A 4,978-nucleotide genomic window follows, 5' to 3' on the forward strand; every position below is an offset into this window, starting at 1 on the left:
GTCAAGCTTGCCGAACCTAGCAAAAGTTACTAAGGGAGGCAAGACTTTGGATTGGTCATTTGAAAACCCAGGCTGATTATGTAATCCAGACGGCGGCGGTGTTTCTTCAGCCCTCAGGTCCTTCAGTAAATCAAAATCCTTCATTGTTGTGTTGTATCTAGAGATGACTTGTGCATTCAAAGTTTATAACAACAGTTGCTTTTGATAAGAATTATGAATGCAACCTTTTAACATGATGTTTTGCTTCCAGCAGATGAGCTTATTTTTAAAACCAGCATGATTCATGTAAAACCTTCAGTGGCAGAAACAGCTTTTTGCCCTTCCTTAGGTGACTGACAACAGATAGCAGCAGCCTGATCAAACTATTTATTAACATCTTCTATTAATCATAGATTCCTTTATTCCACTGAACGCCTTGGCATATTGTATTGTATTTTATTCCAAATTTACTTATCACTCATCTGTCTTTGTGTCTACATCTCACTGTATGTATTAGTATGTGTGCAAATCTGATCTGAATCTGCAGAAAACAATGGCTGCTCTTCTGCTGAAACTGGCAAACCCTAACCCTAACCCTTACCCCAACCCTTGTCACATGTTTCACAAAGTATATAATTCAGCTTAAATAATCTAATTAGTTTAAGATTAAATTAGTGTGCAGGAATACGAGAGATAAAAGCCTCAATTGTGGCACTAAATCTCAGAGCTGATATGCTCAGAGTGATGATAAAGGCAACTGCTGGAAGCCTTTCATGTTTGTATATCTTAAAAGCTTAAAGCTGCAATTAGCAATTCTCTGATCAAGCATAGTGTCGCACATTGTTGCTGGCATGAAGCATAATGTTAGGTGACTGGGTCTCAAATTTAGCATTAACTCAAAATGCAGCACAAAAGAAAAGAATAATACACAATAAAGGGCTCAATGTGTACATGTTATCTGGACCTGGGTGAACTGTATTATCTGGAAAATGGCACCTTCTCTGAGCCAGATATAGTCTAGTCAGTGTGTTAGGCCTGCGTCCACTATGAATTAACATGCATTTTGTGTTGCCAGTAATACCGACTGGGGTTCAAAATTCCCATTAGCAGGGGAGATAAATGTTGACCAGGGACCAAGCAAACCGACATTGTTGCCCTGGGTGAGACGATCCAGATGTTTTCTCTGGTAATGAGATGGAAAAATCTTTTTACCTGTTGAGATGATGAACAGACAAATATCAAGATGTAGTTTATTTGATAACACTGTATAATAACTATCATTAATAAATGGTGTATGTTAATCCAACTTTAGTTGGTAGTTATTCCACACTTAAAACCATTATTATTTAAGGCCATTATAAAGTTGCAACTGATTTTTGCTTTATTTATGGTTTATAAACCATTCCATTATCTGTTAACAGTCAAACAAACAACTATTAAATATAAATATAAATATAAATGGTCATTGGTTACTGTTTTTTTCACGTTTTCTAAATGTTTGATAGATTTGGTAAAACTTCCTGTAGCTTGTGTGCTGCGCACACATTTTACAACACATTGAAAGCATGATTTCAATTTCCTCTGCTCTTGAAGGTAACTGTTTTTCACTCTGCTCTGTTGTTTGTTTTCTTTTATAATCATTTTTGTGTGTACTTACTTAAGTGTACTAGTATCATGAGGGTACGGCCTCAAAGATTCTTCGAGATTCAAAGGATTTAATGAATGATAAAGAAAGTTGAAGGCTGTGGTTTCAGCCTGCTGAATTCTCGAAAGTCAGAATCATAACCACATTTGTTAAGAGTCTTGTGACATTTTTAGCTCTTAAACAATGTGACTCCAGCTTGGCAAGTGAGACATGCCAAGTGAGTGGTTATATGAGAGAGTGAAAGACAAAAGTTAAAAGAGAGAGAGAGTAAGGTTTGCTCATCTGTTCTCTTGACATGTCTTGTCTCTTGACCCTCTGTGTCAGACCCTACCCATCCAGCTGTGTGGCCAAAGTTCAGAAAAAGGCCCTGAGGTGTTTTCTGATTGATCCAGCCCACAAACAATGCAGGCTGTGTGTCCTGTGCGCCGTCGCCATCTCGGTGTGGGTCAAAGAGCTTGCCATCTTTGCTGCCGCTCCTGCAAACAGTTGACACATCATGATGAGTGAAAGGTGTGCAGAGAGCGAGGGAGCAGGAGCGGCATGGTGGGAGTAATGATACGTGACAGAGAGGTGGAGAGAGAGCTTTGTTTGGGTCTGAGTATGTTGCAGCGCTGCCTAATTGAAGGATGTTTTAATGCTGTCTGAGGATGGCAGGTTGGAATAATCATAGCTATTTGTTTACGCAGCAGACACCCCGATTGACTTTTAATGGCTGCAGCCTGTGCAGTGCTTCCAAGCACCCGGGGTGAATTTGACTTTCATTACCGTGTGGAAAACATTCGCTCATCTCGTCTGCTTTCCTCTCTCGGTTTACATGAAGACGTTGGATTCTGCATAATTGATGAGGCAGTGAGGTGGCTTGTTGGTCGGTGAGTTCTCCGTGACTGGAGAGTTGTAGAGTTGATCCCTGAGTGCAGGACACTTCTGAATCACATCTGGCCTGTCTGACAACATCTTTATGTGTTGTGTTAGAGGTGAAATTCTGTACGAGCATTGTCAGTATTTTTCAAACTACAACTTACTTTATTTTACTACAGGTATGATTTGATTTGCCAGTTATCTCACCTCAGATGTCAACTTATGCCTTGCTCATGCCTGGTTCCCAAACTTCTACAAGTGAAACAGTAAAAGATGTGTTCTGAGTTGTTTGTGCACCGATTTGCAACAAAATAAAAGATATAAGAAGAAAAGAATATGGGATGGAGAATGGATTGATATGGAAGCAGCATGGATTGTCTGTTCTACAGGGAGAGGTAAATATCTCTGCAATGATAACATATAGCATGTGGTTCAGCAAGGCTAACAAGATTAAAAATACTGAAAAGCGTGTGTGTATGCTGATTTATTCTGCAGCAGAGGAGTGTCTGACATGAACAGACATTAACCTGCTAGACATCGTTCCGGCAAGAGCGTCTTTTAAACAGTTCACGTGTAGTGGGGAGTGAGGGCCAATTTGCCTCTGATAGGGTTTTCGTCTGCGAGTGGATAATCAGGGCTGTAATCCTGTAGTGCGAACTACATTATTGGCTTTTTCCTGAGCTTCCGAGTGTGGAACTGTGATCATATGATAACAAGTGGTTTGTGTAAATACAGTGGGGCCAAAAAGTCTGGGATCACATAGAAGATCTCTATTGTCCCATAAACCTTCAAATAATCAGAACGTTGAGTAAGTGAAAGTGTCAGAAGTCAAGTTGCTATTTGATCATGGCTTGACTACGTGTAACTCTACATAAACTGTATCATCTTTCAAAGATGTTTTCACTCTAATTGTTAAGTGTAAATAATCATTTCTGATGGAAAGAGGTATTACATCAGTATTTGGACTAGTGGACCTTTGGACCCTACTGTATATGGGCATTTCCTGCATCTTTTAAATGAGCTAGGCTTCCTTTTGAATTCTACTGAATTTTTCACTTCCCATGGGTAGTCCTTTTTGTGAAAATTAAGAGATAACTTTTACAACTCGGGTTGTCATTTTGTCATTATCATCATTTTGATTGCTAAAAGGGTTTATTACCTCTGTCAAGGAAGTTATGTCTTCGCACACGTCCGTTTGATCGTTTGTTGGTTGGCTTGTCAACAGCCTAATGATTTAGACAAAACTTGGAGGAGGATGATTCACAGACCCAAGTGAGATTTGGTGATAAAGAGACAGATCTAGGAAATCTTTCTAACTTAATTTTAACATTACGAGAAAAGGCATTTTTTGACATTTTTTTGTACATTTCTCAGGGAATAGCACATGGATCTTGATGAAGTGAGTCTGGTTTGATGCGGATCAAAATAAAAATTCAGCTCTAATGGATTTAGATATGTTTCATTTGATATTGGTTTATATATATTGATATATATTGATATTGGTGGGGGTATGCACTCTACTAAGCGCCATTTAGTTACCTTTAACCTTTAAATAATGGTATGTAGGTTATACAGTAATACGGTCTCATGATCTGAACCCTTGTTTCTTCCTCTGTTTCACTTTGTTGTTAGGATGTCACCACGTTCTCATATCTCACCAGTCACTTTGGAGTAAAGGTTGTCCTAAAATAACATGACCCACGTTGTAGAAAAGCTGAATTACCCTTTAAAATGAAGTCCTGCCACACATGCCTGAAAGCTATCTACGTATTATAATCACCATTGGTGTTTCCTGTTAATTAAAAATCAACACATGTACCACTTTGTTGGAGAACGTCAAGGCATAGGCTGCAGGCAATCATTAACATGCTGACTTTTAAAGGGGCACCAGTTTATTCATTGAGAGATAAGTTTTCTCTGACCTTCTCTGAGGCTGGGTCAGGGGTCACACCACCAAAGGGGATTTAAAGATGGCTGCTGCTGCTGCTGCTGCTGCTGCTGCTGGTGGTGGTGGTGGTGTCCGTCTTCACGTTAGATTCCAGGGCAGAAACTTCCTGTTTACCGAATTAACAACAAAAGCTGCCTTGTTATCATGCGTCACTACTACCAAGCACATCATAGGGAGTCATGAAGGTGGGGGGCAGGTCCTGTAATCTACAGCTGCGGTGGGGGGTCAATTTAGCTGGAATGGAGCCCTTTTTTCTTTTTTACTTACCATTCCCCCCTCAGTTCCTAATAGGGCATTGATCAGTTGTGGGGGGGTGAGAGGTGGAGAATAGCGCTGCCATCTTCTTAAAGATGTAATATGGGCGCTGCGTCCTGAGGCTTTGGATGTCAACAACGTCGATGTTGAGAACTGGAAAATGCACTGCAGTTTCACCAGGATCGAAAAAAAACATACTCTTTTGAAAGGTTTGAAAATGTGATCTTTCATTGCGCTATAAACAGAAAACATCATTTTTAGTTTAAATCAAATGCTTCCATCACCATACAACT

General features: G+C 39.8%; 1 long non-coding RNA gene across 1 annotated transcript; it reads right to left on the bottom strand.

The window, feature by feature from the left end:
* Window positions 1-1,995: 1,995 nt before the first annotated feature.
* Window positions 1,996-4,766, bottom strand: LOC311258547. Its single transcript, XR_014622750.1, has 3 exons — window positions 4,698-4,766; window positions 4,405-4,536; window positions 1,996-2,100 (listed from the first exon to the last, which is right to left on the bottom strand). It is a non-coding gene; the product is annotated as an uncharacterized lncRNA (long non-coding RNA).
* Between the last annotated feature and the right edge of the window lie 212 nt (window positions 4,767-4,978).

The sequence above is a fragment of the Pagrus pagrus genome (genome assembly GCF_965226575.1).
Source record: "Pagrus pagrus genome assembly, chromosome: 6".
Lineage (NCBI taxonomy): Eukaryota > Metazoa > Chordata > Actinopteri > Spariformes > Sparidae > Pagrus > Pagrus pagrus.